General features: G+C 37.4%; 1 protein-coding gene and 1 pseudogene across 10 annotated transcripts in view; one reads left to right on the top strand and one right to left on the bottom strand.

Annotated features, from left to right (window-relative positions):
• Nrg3 (neuregulin 3) overlaps positions 1-22,674 on the top strand; it is a 1,082,533-nt gene that overhangs the window by 904,157 nt on the left and 155,702 nt on the right. The window lies entirely within an intron of this gene.
• Positions 15,956-16,073, bottom strand: LOC116085483 (annotated as a pseudogene).

Here is a 22,674-nt window from a genome sequence, read left to right as displayed (position 1 = left end):
ATGGCTGTGAGCCTCTACATCTGTGTTAGTCAGGTACTGTCAGAACCTCTTAGGAGATAGCTATATTTCTTAAACCCTTAAAGTTGGGTTTAAAGTTTGTAAGAACAATGCTACTCATTCTTCTATAGTTCAGGCCCGCTCCTATGGTCTGGATTGTGCAAACTTTTCCATTTGCCATTCCCTGGAATTTAGTTTGCAGTGGCTTGTTCTAGGCTGTCATTTGTCAACCCCTTGATTACTAAGGTTCCTTATACTTCTGGACTTTGTCCAGAATTCTCCTTCTTCCCTTCTCCATTGTTCATTGTTATCCTAAATTTCTTCTGTGGCAGATTTGCATGTTAGGTACCTGTATTCTAATCTCTGTAGGCTACTTGTTATTTTTAAAAAACTAGTATGAAAATAGAGCATTTTATAGAATAGTGCTATAAAAGCAGAATACTTTGTGTAGCTGTGAATGTTTTAAGCGATGTCACTATTAAATGATCAAAAATTTAAAAATTCATAAGTAAAATTGGTAGCAAGTTTATGTTATCATCAAAAGTGTATTTTAAAGTATATATGTTAGAATAGTTAGAATGAACAGTCTTTGCAATGTCAGCAATATTTCACAGAATTTTTCTTGGTCATATTCTCTGAACACCCATCCATTGACTCACCCAGAGCAACTTTCAGCTATCTGTGTTTGTGGAATTATTTTCTCAGACATTTAAATAATTGCAAAATCACATATCAATGCCTTTCTCAAACAGTTATTATGATTGTAGGAAGAAAATCTTGGGAACAAGAGTGATATGCTAGCAAACTTATGGACATGGAAGAATAAGTTAGAGTCTTAGCCCTATCATGGCTAGTTTTACCTCTTATAGATACAAAATATGTTCATGTATTTTGGATTCAAGTTTTGAATAATTACTTAAGAGTTAGATAATCATCTGGCCTTTCTTTTATCTTCATAAATAGTCCATGTTTTCATACTACAAAGGGAGAAGTATTTCTAGAAATTACTCAATCTCTACCTTAAGCATTCCTTAATATGATCATAAAAATAGTCTTTTTGGATCTAAGATGCTTCTATAATGTAAGGAAGTATATCTGTGTTTGAAACACCGAGACAACAACTATAAAAACAATTGCAAAAATTGTTAATTTTCTCTGAGAAGCAGAAAATTATTAACTGTTTCAGTATTGAAGTAATAGTTCTGCCACACCTGTTCATATGATATTCAAAGCATGTTTTGGAAATTTATTCCACCAGCTGGTTGTGAGTTTATATATACCATTGGTAGTACTTCACATAAAATTTGATTTAATGGATTACCAACACATGGGAAGTATGTTCTTCTATTCATTTCTGGAAATAAAATTAAGTTACTGACATTCTAGTATTGTTATTACTGTCACAGACAGAGACCAGAACACATTAAATTTCCTCTTTAGTAAATCCCCTCCTGATAAGGGCAAGCTATTTCCTTTTTCATATGTACATCATGTTTTTAATAATGACAGAAATGCAGATCTATAAAACACAGAAAACTGGTAGGAAATAGTTAATCTGTGTTTTTGCATGTAAGGCACAGGGGTAATTAAAATTCTGCTTGGACAGGCTAAATGCGGAATTGGTCTTAGAAAATCCTAATTAATATGGCCTAGAAACACAGAAATTGAGAGAAATGAATAAGTTGATGTTGTGAATAGCCCTGGCACTGTTTGTATGTTGATGCTAATTCCTCTTGCCAAAGAGGGGCTGCCTGGGACAATGAGTGAATCGCATACTCAGGTGAAATAAAGATTTCTAAGAACCAATCACTGGATGAGGAATATGCAGGACTTGCAGATCGGAGAGGGGAAGAGGAGAGGCAGAATGAGGTATGGAGCTTTTTGAAGGGAGACAGGTGGCAGTCAAGATGTAGGTAGCATAGAACCCTGGTTCAGGTGGTAGATCCATTGGAATCTGCTACCAGAGGATTTAAATTAGAATGGCTGACAAATTAGAGTGCTAGTTGCTGTGCTCAGCAATTGAGTTAACTATTGATTCTTAATTAAGTTTGTGTACTATTTTCCTTCACACTGCAACTCAACTGAGTTCCAGAGAGAAAGATATGTTGGCCAAGTGTAAGTTTGCCAGAAGTGTACCCTAAAAGGCAATGGGAATTTGGAATCGTGAGGGTGGTATAGCAGCAACCTGACAGTGGGAACTTAGTGAGCTGGGTGGAGAGATTTTGGAGCTCTGGGCCAGAGAATCTCCATGCGATGAGAACAGGCCAGCCATGACTGCCAAAGTGTGGCCAGCCAGCACGCCAGTGCATTGCCAGGATAGTGTGGATTGCTTTTTATTATTTCATTCTACGAGTTGGTAAGAAAACAAAAAACAAAAAAAGTAAACAGTAGTTTTCAGGCATTTCTAATATGCAAGAGTAAGTGGGCATGAGAAAATGTAAATATTTATGAAAAGGGAAACAAATAAATGTACAAAATGAAAGAGATACAGCATAGCAGAAATTTCTTTAGATCTACTGCATTGGTTAGTAAAAGCTGATCAAAAGAAGTGTTGTTAAGGCAAGACAGTACAGTCTCACTTAAGTGGGTAAAAATTACCCTGAGAATGTAATTAAAACCCCTACTACTAGCATGTGCACTTTTCTCCTGCTTTCTGACTCAGGTATAGACTGCTGATAACCCATGCTCACTACAATCACACTTTCTTCTTGTCAAAAGATTTAGCACTAGATATAAGGAACTCTGTTCCTAACATCTTACCTTGTTTTCTGGGTGAGATTAAAGATGCGGAACAACTTAGAAAGATGAACCACGCACTATGATCTGAACAAGTACCTCAACTTGTGCAGAGCAGCCCTGAGACATTTTCCAATCATGGGATTTTGACAAGAGGAGAAAGTCAATAGGGACACAAAAGGACTTAGCTTCTTATCAAAGGAGACACAGAAATCCATGGTGCTAAGACACCGTTTAATTTTGCTATCCTGAAATATAGAGAATGATAGAATGAGTGGATGAGTCTGCCCCCAAAGTCTATTATTAAAACGTACTTTAGGGTCAACAAGTTATCTCAGCAGGTAAATTTGTTGTTACACAGGTGGATAGCATAAGTCCAATCACTCAGACCCATATGATACAAAGAGAACCAACACCCAAAGATTGTTCTCCACCTTATACATACATGTGTAGTAAATAAATAAATAAATAAATAAATAAATAAATAAATAGTAATATTTTAAGGTGTACTTTTAAAAAGCGCAGTTGTATAGGGCAAGCTCTCACCTTTCATGAATTACTAAATGAAGATTATTCTTCATTATCAATGAGAATTCAAAGAGGAAATCTGCTTAATGTTGATTCAAGAAAAACTGATAAACTTCCTAGGTCCACTACACTTCTGAAAGATCTGAACAGCAGAAGGAAAATATGAGAATAATATCAAGATTACTTCTAAGTACTGTGAACACAGTATGAAGATTAAAATAAGACAATAGATTGCACAAGGAATTACACATAGTAGATTATATCCACATAGTAAAGTAATAGCCTTTAAATACTGAATTGCTAAGACAAGGCTGTCCATCCACCAATGACAGAACTCAATATTTTCATTGAATGATTTTGGTACTAGTTTCAGAGGATTGTGGTTTAAACAGAGCACAGCAAATGTCTGTGATCAAGACACCAGGCTTGTGTTTTCCTCAAAAAAGATTGTGTTCAGCTACAAGAACGAGAGACCCTAACTAAGGAAATTGAGGGTTTTATTTTTCTGGAGTGAAGAGAACTTCAGAGGTTTGAGGAATACAGTGATATGACATCATGACAAGCCCTCATTGGAGATTCTGTTCCTGGAGGTCCTCATCAACCTTTGTAGCTGTGGAGGCCCATCCTCTTAGAAGCTGTTGTGGGAAATATTAAAAACGACCAGCATGTTCCTGTGCTATATCCTGCTGTAGTCTGGCCCAGCAGCCTGGCTGGCCATGCACTGGCAGGCAATGGCCAACCTCCTTTATCTCATGGAGACTCTCTGCTCAGGAGCTCCTTTAACAACTCCACCCAGCTTACTAAGTTCCTACTGGCAGATGTTATCATGCCAGCCCCATGCTTCAAACCCCCAAGACCTTTGTGGTGCACCTCAGGCAAACTCAGGCTTTGCTCCTGTACCTTTCTCTCGTGAACCCAGACGAGCCACCGTATGAAGGAAAACACAACACAAACTTAGTTCAGAAACAATAGCACCTCAATCGCTGAGTGCAACAACTAAAATCCTAACTTGTAAACCTTATTAAATCTAAATCCTCTGGTGGCAAATACTGATGGATCTGCCATTGAAACCGGGAGGCAGTCATAATTACATCTTGTCCTCACACTATCCATGTCCAAAAGGCCCTTTTCTCCTGCTTCCTCTCTTCCTCCGTCCAACATTGAAGCCCGCTTACTTGCCCAATGATTGGTTCCTTTATTCATTAGGGGATAGGTTCACAAGAAGTCACCTGGGTATGTGACTCACTCCTTGTTGGCAGCCCCTTCCAGAAGAGCAGAACTAGTATCAAAATACAAACAGCACTAGGCCCATTCACAGCAGAAGCTTCTTTCTCGTAGTGGGCAACCTCTACCTACCCCTAAGGTTGAGAGTAGGAAGAAGGCCCCTAGTGTGTGGCAGAGGCATGGTCAGCTGAATCTTTTCCTTGATGAAGAACTTTACTGAAAGACACTCTGGCAAATGATAATTTTCAATCTCAGAAACATCACTGCCCTTTAGCAAAACTAAACAGTTCAGAGTAGGCTACAAAAATGTGTAGTTTTCATCCATCATATTGACACTTTGAAATGGTATGCTAGAGGAGAAGAGAGATACAAAATGCAGGAACAGCAGTACCTCCAAACAGACATTTGTCTCATTTAAGCCTTTAATTATATGCATCTTATTTTTTTAAACAGAGAAGGAAATTGAGACATAGGAAGATTAAATACCTTCCCTAAGGTCATACATGATAACTGTAAGATAATTCCTGACTAGAAATTAAAGCTCGTAGAATTAAATGTTAATATGTTTCCATGCCATATGAGATTATTTGCAGGTATCAGCAAACTAAATGTTCCTTAGATGCGTAATATTTGAAGTCTTCTAATCTGGTGTTAGGCTATCAGTGACTTTTAATAGTGACAGTTTTATTTCTCCACCCCAAACTAAAAACTCTTTTAGGAAAATTTTCAATATTTTTCAATCCCTAGGGATCAATCAGGTCTCTATTTATAGAGATTTTGAGATGCATGTGTGATTTTCATATGACTGACCCCTGTAGATTCATCTATTTGAATACCTAGCTGAACTATTAGGGAAAGATTAGGAGCTATGTCCTTGTTGGAGGAAGTGTTTCACTAGGGATGAGGTTTCTTTCTCTCTTTTGGTTGCTTGTTGATCAAGATGTAGCTCTCAGCTCCTTCTCCAGCACCATGGTGCCTGCTGCCAACCACACTCCCTGCAATGATATAATGCATATAATATAATGGATACAATTCTCTAATATTGTAGACAAGCTCCCAGTTAAATGCTTTCTCTTATAAGAGTTGCCTTGGTCCTAATGTCTCTTCACTGCAATAGAACACTAAGACATGAAGTAAAAGAGGATACAGAAAGTGTTTTTGAGCTGAAAATTTTTGACGTCTTATTTTTTTAATCATAACACACTCATAAGACTTTACAGAGCATTCTATTGAGCAAATAGTTGCTGCAGGTTTAGATAAATCATTACAGGGATATTTGTATGGAGATATAATAGAAACACATGTGCAGGAAAAAAGAATGTCAATTAAAGGTCTAGGAATTATGTCATCTATTAGATCTGATGGAGACTGGAGATGGAATTGGATTATTCGACCACCTGGACCATGCATTTGGTTTGCCTGTGACAACTTTCAGTCTCTTATATATATTTGTTGACTTTCAATTTCATATCATACAATTTCCTACCTGTCACAGATACACCACAAATAAAACTCAAACTGATCCTACCATATTAATTTTGTTTCCTTATGTACTAAAGACCTAACATTGAAAGTTTTCAATGAAAGAAGTTAAAATGAGAAAAAAATGTAGTCTCTGATCCAAAGTAATATGTACCCTTATCAAAATAGAAACACACAGACATACACAGACATACAGACACACACACATACATACACACACACACACACACACACACACAGAGAGAGAGACAGAGAGAGAGAGAGAGAGAAAGAGAGAGAGAGAGATTTCAAGAAAGCAACAGAATTCTTGGCAATACTTCCACTGGACAAGGAGTACCAGAGATAGCCAGTCAACCTTTAGTAGAAGAGACACATGCAGCCAATTTTTCTTTGCCACCATCAGATGGAACCCGTGTTACTGTAGCTTTGATGTTAAACTTCTGCTCTATGAATTGTGAAACAGCGAATTTCTATTATTCAAACCAACTATTTCCTGGTACTTTAAAAGTAGAAGCATTAGAAAACTGAGAAAAGTGAGTTTTCTTCATAGAGCTTTATACTCTAGAGAAGGAAATAGAAAAGCTCTAAGGAGCCATGTAGAACTTTATATAGCACATTCTGAGCAGTAATGATATTGTGGGAAGGAAATAGGAAGTGCTGTTAGGTTTGGGAATCTGTAATGAGATAAATTCCTTCCCAAGTGAACAAGGCAAAGGTGTGAACCCTGTTATGTCTGTAGGAAGTTGATCAATCCCAGGTAGGGAAGCAGCCATCCCCAGGCTCTGAGAAAGGAATGTTCTTCTATAGAATACCTAGGAAGCAGAAGTGGATACATAGCCGGGCAGTAGTATGACAGGGAACAACATTGATCTATTTTGGATTTTGATGCTGCTTTTTGTTTCATTTGTATGAAATGTGAAGCCATAGATTGACTTTTTAAATTGTTATTATTGTTATTGCCATTGTTTTTATTTTACATCCCAGCTGCAGGTTCCCATGGATGTCAATCAAATATGGCCTATCAAGTTGCAATAGCACTAAGAAACCTCCCTCCCCCCAATTAAGAATGAACTAAGCAATCCTAGAAGAAAAAGGGTCTAAAATGCAGGCAAAAGAGTCACAGATACCCACACCCCACTGTTAGGACTCTCACAAGAAGACTAACCTATATAACTGAAACATATATACAGAGGGCCTAGGTCAGTCCCATTCAACTCCTTGGTTGTTGGTTCCTTCTTTGTGAGCCGTTTTAAGCTCAGGTTAGTTGATGCTGTGGTTTTTCTTGTGGTGACTGATCCATCTGGCTCCTACAAATGGATTGATTTTTGAGGAAAAGGAATGATACAATGGTGATTTGATTTAAGGATTTCTTTCTTTTTCATTTTTTTGAGATAAGATATCTCAATGTGCTCATGGCTGGGCTTGATCTTACTGTATAACTCAGGATGGCTTTGAACACAGGATCATCCTACCTTCCACTTCTGAGTGACAGGATTAGAAGTATATAGCACAACCCTGGGTCTTATTTAGTTCTAAAGGGATGTTTGTAGCTGGTGAGTAGGAAGAAGCCCAAGGAAGCAGAGATGGAGCCAGAGAAATGAGGATAGAAGCTTCTTAAAAAAAAAAAAAAAAAAGGACAGGGATGAGTGACTGCTTGAGGCCAGTTGGAGTATACAGGATTGAAAATGGAAGAGAAGGGTTAGCAGAGTTTCACAGCTACACAAGAAAAGCCAGAAAGCAGAAATCGAAGTCAGTTCTGTAGAGGGTGCCACATGAAATTTCCTGTTAGAAGGAACAGCTAAGAAAGGCAAATAAAAATGTCTATGTTGCAGAGAATAATGTTGTTGTAGAGGAGAATTTGGTTTGCCAACACTATACAGTTATTCCAAGAATGGAATCTATCAGCTACCACAAAATCCACCAGTCCTACTCACATCACTGATTGAAATTTCTGAACCCAGTGAGCTGTTGTCACACTCCAGCCCCACTGATGAGCAAATACGTTTTATTTTTCTATCAAATCTCTTCAAGTTATCATCTACCTACCAATATGACAAGACAAGAAATTGCTTAGAAGGAATGTTTAAAGCAACTTGACACCAAGAAAAATCGTTTGGACCAGTTTTACCAAGACTTTACATAAAGATCCAAGAGTAAGAATCTAATAGCAAGAAACTACATAAATCTCACTGAAGATTTATTTGCTGTTTAAATAGTTATTTAGTTCCTGAACACATTATCTTATTTAACATCCTGGTTTTCCAAGAGCAAGATACAAAATGTTTTGTAAAAGAAAGTTTAAGTAAACAGGAAGTATAAAATAGCACAATATCTTTGAGTGCAATAAAATTGTATCTTATTTTGAAATAGGTTTCGGGAATCATCTTCTTTTGTAGCACAAACACATTTCAGCTTACAAAGTTTAAAATGACATTGATAGAAAAGGTCATTTGTGAAATAGACTCAAAGAGTAACTCTTTGAAAGCTGTTACTTGAATTCAAATCCTGCCACTATCACATGTTGAAGAAACTAGGCAATTTCTGTCTGTGTGCCTTTTATCAGATACAACTCTGAAACAGGAATAAAAAAGGTCCTACTTCATTATGTTGCTGCAGGTTTCAACTGAGGTAAGACATGTACAGTAAACAAAATATAGACCTGCCTCAGATACATTATTATTTTTATTATTTTATTTCTCTATTTTCTTTTCCAAGTACCTGTGTACCGGATATGATAGAATAAAATTATAATTGTAGGTTGGTCATTTAACTCTACTCAACTGTAATTTGAACTGTATTTGAAGAATAGGAGTGGCTTATATCGCAATCTAAGTATTGCGATAGATGGAGGAGGGCTAAAGTTGGAGGTTTGGCTGATCCTCTGTGCCATTGTCCTGAAGGTCTCTATCCAGATAATTAAATTCTTTATCAAATCACTAAGGTCATCGTCTTCTATAGCATTTATAATCTGCTATCCTGTTGATGTAGTAAGTGGAATAAAATGGTTTTTTTTTAATCTGCTTCATATATTGGTGCACCTAAAATACTTTTGTCTGGTCATTTGGGGACAACTTATCAGCTACTGTAAATTGGTACCAAAGAACAAAAGTCGAAGAATAGTCTGGGGTTTTCCTAAAACTTGAGGCAGTCCTGCTTGTCTGATAATCCAGTTTTGTCTCCTCTGATTGAAGCCGGAGGTCAGAAAAGAAGTGGATGATTCTGAAGCATCAGTGGTTATTTCTGAAGGTTTCTTTTCAGGTGTTCTGGCAGTCTTCCACTTTCTACCTCCATTTAGAAAATAATGTAACATCCAAAGCAGTAGTTAGAGTCTTGCTCTTTGTGACAAATCTTTCATTCATACTTTTATTTATTCTGGGCCAGGGATTTTAAAGCTCAGGGCCAGAGTGGTAGCTCAGTGTGTTAAAGCACTTGCCACATAAGCATGAGGAACTACTTGCATTGAACCTCAGAACCCATGTAAAGGGGGGCATGGCAGTATACATCTGTAATTATAATGATCCTATGGGGATTATGGGAATTAGGTAGGGACAGAGGAATCCTAAGAAACCTTCTGGTTATGTAGCTTGATGTGCACAACTGAAAACAACAAAAGAGACTCTGTCCTAAAGAAGATAGACTACAACTACACACATCTAAGGTTACCCTCTGACCTTCATAAATGCAACATGGAATGCATGTATTCTCACTTACTCAAATATACTCGACAAAAAGGATTTTATAACTCACCTTCCCTTTCTCCTAAAATAACCAAAGAGCCACTATAGATAAGATAGGTCAAACTACCAGCAATAAAGATCACATTGAACAAAACTTTTCGTCCGTGTGGCTTTGCAGATTTTATTTATTCAGATCTTTTATCTATGCCAGAAATTACCTTAGAATCTATTATATAAATAGAAATCAAGCATGCTTATTTTATCAAATTGCTTGGAGTCATCAGGGGATGACAAGACAATGAAGAAACAACCACAAGAATTAGAATTAAATGTAAGACACACAAACATAGGACAGTTCATAAAATCTTTTCTAGTTCAGTCACTGTGGACAGGCACTGCTTTGGTGATCTGGTTTCTTAAAAGCAGCCTAACAATTAGTAAGGCCCACCAGACTGTGATAGGCAAGGAAGGGTTGTAAACTTGAAGAAATGTGCAAGACTTGACAGATGAATTTGATTGGGTTGGAACACTATTATGTGCTCTGTAGATGGAGGCAAGGAAGTATTTTCTATAGATGAAAACATTATAACTTAATGAAAGAAGATGCTTTTAATTGTCAGCCAATTATATCATCTCTGTGAAGTTTAGAGTCTATATGAACAAAGGATTACAAAGCTTTACAAAGGATGCTAAAATTGTTAACCATCTTTGTAAGCTAGACTAGGTTTCGAGTCACCTAAGAGATATTAACTCTTTGTTTCTGAAGGGACGTTCAAGAGAGGTTTAACTAGCAGGGAGTAGCTCCCTTAAATATGGGTAGCCACCATCACATTAATGGGGTCCTGGAGTAAATAAAAATGGAAAACTTATATGTCAAATGAGTGAGTGCTGGCATCATCTGTTTTTGCCCCTGACTCCACAAAGAATGTGAGGAGCCACATCATGTTCACACTTCTGTGCTTTACTGACTTGGTGGACTGCATGGTTTCTTATCCTATGAGCCAAAATAAATCCTTCCTCCACTAAATTGCTACTCATTATTTTTTTGACCAGCACTGTGAAATGAGTACAGATACTACATGAAGTGAAAGGAGGTTGTTTGGATTCTCCATGTCTTACATGTAGATGCCAGGTTCAAGGATGAATATTATAGGTTCTGTTTGCTTTGCTATTGTCTAAGTGATGGTATCATAGTAAAAGTGGCTATAAGCTCATGAATAGTTAAATTATAACATCTGAAAAGTATTATGAAAGGTTATCCCACTAAGAGCATGCTCAACAGAGTGACCATTTATATTCATGCTTCTAGAAAATACATAGAATTCAAATCTATAAAGGATGTTAATGAGAGAAAGAGGTTAAGATACTCAAAGTACCTGGATTCAATTGAGTCCCTAACTAATTTTTAGTTAATACTTTCCTCTGTCATTTTAATAAAGGAACTTCACTTGATTGTTCCATACTGCTAAGAATAATCCAACTGCTTTGAGGTATCCATTATTGGGAGAAGGATTTTCTGGCTTAATTTCCCTTTTTTTCTATTAAAGAAAGAATGCTCACATTAGTCCTTGTGTTATTAACTGCTTAATGGATTTAAGAAGCAGGAAGAAAAGACAGATTGTTCTTTGCATTTAAATGAGACAAATAACATTCTCAACTGATTATGCATTTAAGGAAAAAAGTTCCATCGTATTGCTACATTTTAAGTCTGCAGAAGTAATAAATTAATCCATTAGTGGCCAAGCATGTCCTCCGTTGTGCTCATTATCGAGTATTCCCAGGTGTTCAGGAGCTTATAAGTATAAATTAATGTGACTTTTTAAACCTTGTAATAGAAGTATGCAATGCAAGAATCATAAAGTTTGAAACAATTCTCATACCAGTGATTTTTACAATAAAAGATAACATTAAATATTAAACTAGCCTGGTTTTGCCAATGTTGGAATGTGTTACCTTGTCAGAAGGAAGCAACAAAACAATCACCAAGAAACCACAAGGTTCCTGTAGTGTCTTCCCAGTTGCCTGATGTTGTGAAATTCTGTAAAACCACATTGCCAAACTGTAGAAAACCTAAATGTCCCTTTCAAAAGTTGGTTGACATAAGTACTTGTTATTCATCCACACGTGTTTAGAATACACACACACACACACACACACACACACACACACACACACACACGGTGCCTTACATAGTTCCTATATTATAGATAAGGTTTATTCTTTGGAAGTGGGTCAGATGCCCAGAAATATGAGAAATTTCAGATCCCCATAAGAAAGACTACAAGCAGTGATGTGGAGAGAACAACTCTTGGGACAATGTGTAAAAGATAAGAATGGAGAGCTGCTAATTCAAAGGTCTGTACCCCTCAGAGACTATAATTGTATCCAGAAACTGTTATTGTTTTTGTTGTTGGTTTAGTACATTACATTCCTATCACAAGTTTCCTTCTCTCCATTCTTCCAAGTCCTTCTCCAAACCTTCTGTCCCTAACATATTCATTCATGCATCCTCCATTTCTCTTCAAACAAACAAACAAACAAACAACAACAAAACCAACAAAACAAAAGCAAAATAAAAACAAACCAAAACAAAAAATAAAAGAACAACAAACAAACAAACGAAACAAAAAACAAAGAAGAACAGGCTTCCAGGGATAGTCACTGAACATTGTGTAACAAGTCACAGTAAGACTTGTCACAAGCCCTCATATTAAGGCTGACAAGGCATCCCAGTACGATTAAAAGAATCTTAAGCCTGGATAAAAGAGTCAGGGAACCTCCTACACCCATTGTTGGTAGTCCCAAAAGAACACCAAGGTAACAACCATAAGGTATATGCAGAGGACCTAACTCAGACAAATACATGATCTGTGTTTGTCATTTCAGTCTCCTTGAGCTCCTGTGAGTCTCACTTAGTTGATTCTGTGGTCTGAGTTATCCTGGTGTTCTCAAACTCTCAAGGCTCCAACAATCCTTTTGTCTTAGTCAGGGTTTCTATTCCTGCACAAACATCATGATCAAGAAGTATGTTGGGGAGGAAAGGGTTTATTGGGCTTACTTCCACATTGCTGTTACTACCAAAGGAAGTCAGGACTGGAACTCAAGCAGGTCAGGAAGCAGGAGCTGATGCAGAGGCCACGGAGGGATGGAGCTTACTGGCTTGCTTCCCCTGGCTTGCTCAGCCTGCTCTCTTATAGAACCCAAGACCTCCAGCCCAGGGATGGCACCACCCACAAGGGGCAATTGAGAAAATGCCCCACAGCTGGATCTCATGGAGGCACTTCCCCAAATGAAACTCCCTTCTCTGTGATAACTCCAGCCTGTGTCAAGTTGACACACAAAACCAGCCAGTATACCTTTCTTCCCCACTTCTGAGCCAGGATGGGGAGCCAAGGGATTCTTCTAGATAAAGTTTAGTCATTAGCAGTGGGTCATTGTGTTTTAATGTGAAATGTTCCCTATGTAATCATGTGCTTGAATACTTCATTCCCAGATGGTGGTACTATTTGGAAAGACTATGATCTTTAAGGTTAAGATTCCCTGAAGGAAGGAGGTCACTGGGGATGGGGTTAGGCTTTACAGTGTAGCCTCACTTCCCATTCACTCTCTGCATCTGAATACCCATGCAGTGTAAACAGACAGCTCCCTACTTCTGAGTCTGTCTTACCCATTACTACTATGATGCCTTCCCCAACTTGCTAGACTCTATTCAATGAACTGTAAGACAGAATTAGACTTTCTCTCTAAAGTTGCTCTTCTCAGAGTATTTGTCACAGCCACAGAAGGTAAAACAAGCAACTTCCCTCATCCTATAGGTCCTGCACTGTGTATATGTATAGAAGCAGGATTGCCTTGTATGGTAGGGAATAAGATCCCCGTGGATGGTTTTCTCTGTAGTTCTACTGACACTGCATTTAAAATTCTTTTCCTGAAAACAGCAAAATATAAGCATTTTATATCAATTGATGTCTCTATTGAGGTCACTGACTGAGGTACTAGAATAAGACATAAAACAGGACATGGTTTTTCTTCATACATGTCTGAGGTAGTAGACAATTCAATGAAAAATAAGTTATATAACTCTAAACACACACATGCATGTATATACACACACACACACACACTGTATAAAAAGGAGGGAAGGAAAAGGAGGAGTTGAAAACCCAAAAGTGCTAAGAAAATCTGGAAAATTATACTTATGGTTTAAGTGAAGACCATACCATACACTTGACAATATAACTTATACATGAGACAGTTTAAGAAAAATAGCACTGTAGTCTACCTGAAATCAGAAAAAATATGGTAGAATTAGAAAAAATCAATCTAACAATTACTTAATCACCATCTACTATTGGAAAGGCACTGGAGAAAATTGGGAAAACATGGAGAGGCTACTGGATCCCAGTAATTGGTTTCCAGATGGTTGTACTATTTGGAAAGAATTTATAATTATGGTATAGAGATAAGTTACAATTCAAAGTGTAAAGTTTTGCTTGCTGGGAATTTAATTTAATTTAATTTTTAAAATTTTTGCCTGTACTCCATTACTTTATCTTTTTTTATTAGATATTTTCTTTATTTACATTTCAAATGATATCTCCTTTCCTGGTTTCCCCTCTGGGAAAAAAACAAAGCAAAAACCCTGTTCCCTCCTACCTCACCCTCCTCACCAACCCACCCTCTCCCACTTCCTGGCCCTGGCATTCCCCTACACTGGGGCATAGAACCTTCACAGGACCAGGGGCCTTTCCTTCCATTGATGAGCAACTCTGCCATCCTCTGCTATATATGCTGCTGGAGTAATGAGTCCCACCATGTGTAGTCTTTGTTTGGTGCTTTAGTCGCAGGGAGCTCTGAAGATACTAGTTACTTCATATTGTTGTTCGTCCTAAGGGGCTGTAAACCCTTTAGCTCCTTGGGTCCTTTCTCTAGCCCCTTCATTGGGGACCTTATGCTCAGTCCAATGGATGGCTGTGAGCCTCTACTTCTGTATTAGTCAGATACTGTCAGAGCCTCTCAGGAGAGAGCTGTATCAGGCTCCTTTCAGCCAGCATTTGCTGGCATCCACAATAGTGTCTAGGTTTGGTGACTGAATAAGCAAAGGATGCCCAGGTGGAGCAGTCTCTGGATTGTGCTTCCTTCAGTCTCTGATCCATAGTTAGTCTCTACAAATTTTTCCATGGTTATTTTGTTTCCCCTTTTAAGAAGGAATGAAGTATCCACACTTTGGTCTTCATTCTTCTTGAGTTTTTTGTAGTTTGTGGATTGTATTTTGGGTATTCCTAGTTTCTGGGCTAATATTCACTTATCAGTGAGTGCATACCATGTGTGTTCTTTTGTGATTGGGTTACTTCACTTAGGATGATATCCTCCAGATCCATTCATTTTCCTAAGAATTTCATGAATTCATTGTTTTTAATAGCTAAGTAGTACTCCATTGTATAAATGTACCACATTTTCTGTATCCATTCCTCTGTTGAGGGACATCTGGATTGTTTCCAGTTTCTGGCTATTATAAATAAGGCTGCTATGAACATAGTGGAGCATGTGTCCTTATTGCATGTTGAAGCATCTTCTGGGTATATGCCCAGGAGTAGTATATCTGGGTCCTCTGGTAGTACTATGTCCTGAGGAACTGCCAAACTGATTTCCACAGTGGTTGTACCAGCTTGCAATCCCACCAGCAATGAAGGAGTGTTCATCTTACTCCACATCCTAGCCAGCATCTGCTGTCACCTGAGATTTTGATCCTAGCCATTCTGACTGGTGTGAGGTGGAATCAGGGTTGTTTTGTTTTGCATTTCCCTGATGACTAAGGATGTTGAACATTTCTTTAGGTGTGTCTCAGCCATTTGGTATTCCTCTGTTGAGAATTCCTTTTTAGCTACGTACCCCATTTTTAATAGGATTATTTGGTTCTCTGGAGTCTAACTTCTTAAGTTCTTTGTATATATTGGATATTAGCCCTCTATCAGATATAAGATTGGTAAAGCTCTTTTCCCAATCTGTTGGTTGCCCTTTTATCCTATTGACAGTGTCCTTTGCTTTACAGAATCTTTGTAATTTTATGAGCTCCCATTTCTCAATTTTTGATCTTAGAGCATAAGCTGTTGGTGTTCTGTTCAGGAAATTTTCCCCTGTGCCCGTGTTCTCAAGGTTCTTCCAGATTTTCTTTTTCTCTTCCTTCCTTCCTTCCTTCCTTCCTTCCTTCCTTCCTTCCTTCCTTCCTTCCTTCCTTCTTCCCTCCCTTCCTCCCTCCCTCCCTCCCTTCTTCCCTCCCTTTCTTTCTTTCTTTTTTTCTTTCTTTCTTAAGCCTACAGCACCCAGTATACCTAAGCGGTCTCCCATCCAAATGCTAACCAGGCCCGACCCTGCTTAGTTTCCGAGATCAGACGAGATCTGTGCATTCAGGGTGGTATGGCTGTAGACCGGACTTTCTTTTCTACTAGCTTCAGTGTATCTGATTTTATGTGGAAGTCCTTGATATACTTGCACTTGTGGAGATAGGAGCAAGGATATAGGAATGGATCAATTTTCATTCTTCTACATGCTAACGACCAGTTGAACCAGCACCATCTGTTGAAAATACTTTTTTCCACTGGACAGTTTTAGCTCCTTTTTCAAAGATCAAGTGATCATAGGTGTGTGGATTCATATCTGTGTTTTCATTCTATTCCATTGATCCACCTGCCTGTCACTGTACCAATACCATGCAGTTTTTAATCACAAATGCTCTGTAGTACAGCTTAAGGTCAGGGATGGTGATTCCACCAGAGGTTCTTTTTTGTTGAGAATAGTTTTCTGTATCCTAGGTTTTTTGTTATTCCAGATGAATTTGCAAATTACTCTTTCCAAATCTGTGAAGAAGTGAGTTGGAATTTTGATGGGTATTGCATTGAATCTGTAGATTGCTTTCGGCAAGATGGCCATTTTTACTATATTAATCCTGCCAATCCATGAGCATAGGATTTCTTTCCATCTTCTGAGATCTTTTTCGATTTCGATTTTCTTCTTCAGAGACTTCAAGTTCTTGTCATACAGATCATTCACTTGCTTAGTTAGAATCATTCCAAAGTAGTTTTATATTATTTGTGACTATTGTGAAGGGTGTTGTTTCCCTAATTTCTTTTTAGTCTGTTTATCCTTTGTATAGAGGAAGGCCACTGATTTGCTTGAATTAATTTTATATCCAGCTACTTTGCTGAATTTGTTTATCAGGTTTAGGAGTTCTCTGATGGAATTTTTGAGGTCACTTAAGTGTATTATCATACCATCAGCAAATAGTAATAATTTGACTTCTTCCTTTCCAATTCATATCCCTTTGATCTCCTTTTGTTGTCTAACTGCTTTGGCTAGGACTTCTAGTACAATATTGAATAGGTAGGGACAGGGTGAGAAGCTCTGTCTAGTCCCTAATTTTAGTGGGATCGCTTCAAGTTTCTCTCCATGTAGTTTGATGTTGGCTACTGGTTTCCTGTATTTCTTTTACTATGTTTAAGTATGGGCCTTGAATTCCTCATTTTTCCAAGATAAAAAACACGAAGTGGTGTTAGATTTTCTCAAATTCTTTCTCAGCATTTAATGAGATGATCATATGGTTTTTTTTCTTTGAATTTGTTGATATAGTGAATTACAATTATAGATTTCTATATATTGAACCATCCCTGCATCACTGGGATGAAGCCTACTTAATCATGATGGATGATCATTTTGATGTGTTCTTGGATTCTGTTTGCAAGAATTTTATGGAGTAGTTTTGCATCAATATTCATAAGCAAAATTGGTCTGATGGTTTCTTTCTTTGTTAGGTCTTTATGTAGTTTAGGTATCAGAATAATTATTACTTCATACAACAAATCGGGTAGTGTTCCTTCTGTTCCTATTTTGTGGGATAGTTTGAGGAATATTGGTATTAGGTCTTCTTTGAATGTCTGATAGAATTATGCACTAAACACATCTGGTCCTTGGCTTTTTTGGTTGGGAGACTCTTAATGACTGCTTCTATTTCTTTAGGGGTTTTGGAACTGTTTAAATGTTTTACCTGACCCTGATGCAACTTTGGTACCTGGTATTTTTCTAAAAAGTTGTCCATTTCATACAAATTTTCCAATTTAGTTGAATATAGGCTTTTGTAGTAGGATCTCATGATTTTTTTTGGATTTTCTCAGTATCTGTTGTTAGTCTCCCTTTTAATTTCTTATTTTGTTAATTAGGATACTGTCTCTGTGCCCTCTAGTTAGTCTGGCTAAGGGTTTATCTATTTTGTTGATTTTCCCAAAGAACCAGCTCCTAGTTTGTTTGATTCTTTGTCTAGTTCTTTTTTATTCCACTAGGTTGATTTCAGCCCTGAGATTGATTATTTCTTGCCAGCAACTCCTCTTGGGTGAATTTGCTTCTTTTTGTTCTAGAGCTTTCAGATGTGGTGTCAAATTTCTGGTGTATACTCTCTCCAGTTTCTTTTTTGGAAGCACTCAGAGCTATATGTTTTCCCCTTAGGACTGCTTTCATTGTGTCCCATAAGTTTGGGAATGTTGTGGTTTCATTAAACTCTAAAATGTCTTTAATTTCTTTCCTTCTTTCTTTTTTCCTTTCTTTTTTCCTTTCTTTCTTCCTTCCTTTCTTTCTTTCTTTCTTTCTTTCTTTCTTTCTTTCTTTCTTTCTTTCTTTCTTTCTTTCTTTCTTCTTGACCAAGTTATCATTGAGTAGAGTGTTGTTAAGCTTCCACATATATGTAGGCTTTCTATTCTTTATGTTATTGAGGAGCAGCCTTATGCTGTGGTGATCTGATAGGATGCAAGGAATTATTTCAATCTTTTTGTATCTGTTGAGGCCTGATCTGTGACCAATTATATGGTCAATTTTGAGGTGCTAAGAAGAAGGTGTATCCTTTTGTTTTAGAATAAAATGTTCTATAGGTATCAGTTAAAACCATTTGTTTCATAACTTCTGTTAGTCTCACTGTGTCTTTGTTTATCTTTTGTTTCCATGATCTGTCCATTGCAGAGAGTGGGGTGTTGAAGTCTCCCACTATTATTGTGTGAGGTGCAATGTGTGCTTTGAACTGTAGTAAAGTTTCTTTTATGAATGAAGATGCCCTTGCATTTGAAGCATAGAGGTTCAGAATACAGAGTTCATCTTGGTAGATCTTAACTTAGATGAGTTTGAAGTGTCCCTCCTTATTTTTTTTGATCACTTTAGGTTGAAAGTTGATTTTATTCGATATTAGAATGGCTACTTCAGCTTGTTTCTTGAGACCATTTACTTGGAAAATTGTTTTCCAGCCTTTTATTCTGAGGTAGTATCTGTCTTTGTCACTGAAGTGGGTTTCTTGTCTGCAAAAAAAGTTGGGTCCTGTTTAAGTCCCCAGTCTGATAGTCTATGTCTTTTTATTGAGGAATTGAGTCCATTGATATTAATAGATATTAAGGAAAATTAATTTTTGCTTCCTGTAATTTTTCTTGTTAGAGTTGGAAATTTGTTCATGTGGCTATCTTCTTTTAGTTTTGTTGGAAGATTATTTTCTTGCTTTTTCTAGAATGCCATTTCCCTCCTTGTGTTGGGGTTTTCCATTTCTTATCTTTGAAAGACTGGATTTGTGGAAAGCTATGTAAATTTGGTTTTGTCATGGAATACCTTGGTTTGTCCATCTATGGTAACTGAGAATTTTGCTGGGTATAGTAACCTGGGCTGCCATTTATGTTCTCTTAGGGTCTATATGACATCAGCCCAGGATCTTCTGGCTTTCATAATCTCTGGCTAGACATCTGGTATAATTCTGATAGGTCTACCTTTATATGTGAATTGACCTTTTTCCCTCACTGCTTTTAATATTTTTTCTTTGTTTTGTGCATTTGGTGTGACAGGAGGAATTTCTTTTCTGGTCCAAACTATTTGGAGTTCTATAGGATTATTTTATGTTCATGGGCATCTCTTTTTATAGGATAGGGAAGTTTTCTTCTATAATTTTGTTTAAGATATTTACTGGCCCTTTAAGTTGGAAATCTTCATTCTCTTCTAAACCTTTTATCCTTAGGTTTGGTCTTCTCATTGTGTCCTGGATTTCCTGGATGTTTTGGGTTAGGAACTTTTTGCATTTTCTTTAACTGTTGGGTCAATGTTTTCTATGATATCCTCTGCCCTTGAGATTCTCTCTTCTATCTCTTGTATTCTATTGATGATGCTTGCATCTATGGCTCTTGACTTCTTTATTAGGTTTTCTATCTCCAGAGTTGTCTCTCTTTTTGAATTCTTAATTGTTTCTACTTCCATTTTTAGATCCTGGATAGATTTGTTCAATTCCTTCACTATTTGGTTGTGCTTTACTGTAATTCTTTAAAGGATTTTTGTGTTTCCTCTTTAAGGGCTTATACCTATTTACCTGTGTTCTTTCGTGTTTCGTTAAGGGAGATATTTATGTCCTTATTAAATTCCTCTATCACCATCATGAGATATTATTTTAGATCTAAATCTTGCTTTTCCAGTGTGTTGGGTTTTCTAGGACTTGCTCTGGTGGGAGTACTGGGTTCTGATGATGCCAAGTAGTCTTTGTTTCTGTTTTATGATTCTTGCATTTGCCTTTCACCATCTTTTAATCTCTGGTGTTAGATGTTCTTTATGTCTCTGGCTGGAGCTTGTTCCTCCTGTGGGTCTGTAAGCCTGTGTCAATACTCATGGGAGATCAGCTCTCCTCTGGTAAGACACATAGACAGAGGGCTGTAGATGAGCCATCCCTACGGGGTGCAGATGGATGAATAAGGACCCTGTCCCAGTTGCTCTGCAGCTTCTGTGGCCTGTGCCTTCTGGCTGGTCCCACCTTAGAAAGTTACTGGAGAGAAATTGGAGATCTCACCTGAGACCTGGGGTGAGAGCATTCTCTGGAGACTTGGTCTCCCCTGGTAGGAAAGGTGCACAGAAGGATGTGGAACAGGCTCACCTCCTGGCTGTAGATGGAGGTAGAAAGGGGAATTTTAATTTGTAGAATTATATAGTAGGAATAATCATTCAGAAAATCAAAAATAGCTCACAGAGAATTTGGACCATGAAATATGGGAGTAGTTTATTGTGGGGTGCATTAAAATGAAAATGAGAGCCAGGACAAGATTGCATGCTGGGTATATGTGTAGCCTATAATAGGGGTTACTTATAAAAGAATATGTGCTAAAGGTTGTATGAGGGATAATATTCTCCTTGGCCAGGGTCTTCTATCAACTAACTTTACATAGCCAGGTAACTGCCTTCTGCACTGAAAGAAATGTTTAAAATGTAAGGTTACCAATGCTTATACACATAACAAATTTATATTTTTAGAATACAAAATGTCTACTAGATATCACTAGTTCATGAGCCTGCTCTTCAAAAGCTACAGTGACTGGAAACTAAATATGAGATTAATCTAAATTAAGGATATTCAAGTGGCTTTAACTTGTCCAATAAAATTCCCTGATGGTTACAGGTACTACTTAAAATAAAAGACTCAAACCATGAATTTGAAAGAGCAGGGAGTGGTATATGGAAGGGTTAGGAAAGATAAAGCAAAGGCAGAAATTATGTAATAATATAATTTAAAAAAATACAAGAAATAATTTTAAGAATTATGCGCACACACATACACAACCACACCCACACACACCCCAGGAAGAATAAGCCACAAGAACTGAAGTTAGTATCTCACTCTTGAAATTGAATCATTCAGGAGGTTGAGGCAAGAGATTTGCCAAGAATAACCTGAGTGTGGTATCCTATCCTGCTATAACCCAATGCACCAACTGAACCCATTTCCAACACATGTGCATGCTCATGGCCTTTATCTCAAACCCTTCAACTCAGCTTGTCAAAAATCTTGCTCAGGTGCTTGCTTTCTTTGAGTCTTATCCAAAGAGAATATTCTCCCATTGAGTCTCATACAGATCTATGTGTATCTCATATAAACCCGTTTCTATCAAATTTCATAACACAGTGTATGTATGAATTTCCTCCTAAACTATAACATAACTTGCTTTTACTCCTGTCACAAGCTGAAAATTCAGCCTTGACTGTTCATATTGCTTTCAGCACATGGACTTCCACTGGCACTACACGTTAATGCCCCTTTCACAATATTCTGTTTCCTCTCTTTCACATCTACAGAGTTTTCTAAATTCTTCTCACAAATTACTTCTAGAGATCCAAGAAGTACAAATTCAGATTTCAAGAAAGCAAAGATGCCATTTCTTTGCTAGTAGCTTTCAACATTAGATACTTCTGTGTGCTTCATGCCACAAGATATTAACAGATGTTCTCTATAATACCTTCCATTATGATCCAAATTCACCATAAGACAAAAACCAATTATCTTCCCTTAGTTGTGTCTTTCATGAATTTGTTCAGTGATGAGAAAATAATCAACATGAAATATTTGCATCTATATGTGTCTATAGCATCTTCTGAGTATCTTCAATGTTATGAAATTATTGAATTTCAATTCTCAGAACAAAACATAACATACTGCAAGTCTTGCTTAAATTTATGTTATTGAATAATAAACTCTTAAAGACCACATGCAAAAGCAGCTTACTTATCATAGAAACATATAAAATTTTCTGATGAAAATGTCCATTCAGTGATAACCTGAAGTGATAAGCAGTATGCAAAAGACATATGAGTCAGATTACAGACTAATAGGATTTCATTATGTTCCTTCATTCATCCTGAGTTTTGGTTAACCAATCTCTTTGCTTCCTTTTCCTCACTACTTTACTCTCAAGACAAAGCCAGTTAAAAATTCAATCATGGAAAAAGAGAGCTTCCCAAGGATCCACCCCTAGTTGAAGAGCTATTGGCAGTTCAGGAGGAAGAATATTTCTTTTAGAAATATGTTGCAGGAATAATTAAAAAATGAATCCACCCTGCAAAGTTCATTTCCCGCCGGGCCAGGTTCTTGAGCCAGTGCAGTTCGGGCATCACCATGCCCTGGTGGGCTTTTGTTATTTTCTCCCAGCTAGTTGTAACATCTCGCTCACATGCAACTCTTTACAGCCCCCCCCCCCAATCA

Source organism: Mastomys coucha, unplaced genomic scaffold (assembly GCF_008632895.1).
Source record: "Mastomys coucha isolate ucsf_1 unplaced genomic scaffold, UCSF_Mcou_1 pScaffold9, whole genome shotgun sequence".
Lineage (NCBI taxonomy): Eukaryota > Metazoa > Chordata > Mammalia > Rodentia > Muridae > Mastomys > Mastomys coucha.
This window is presented reverse-complemented; position numbering and strand designations above follow the sequence as displayed.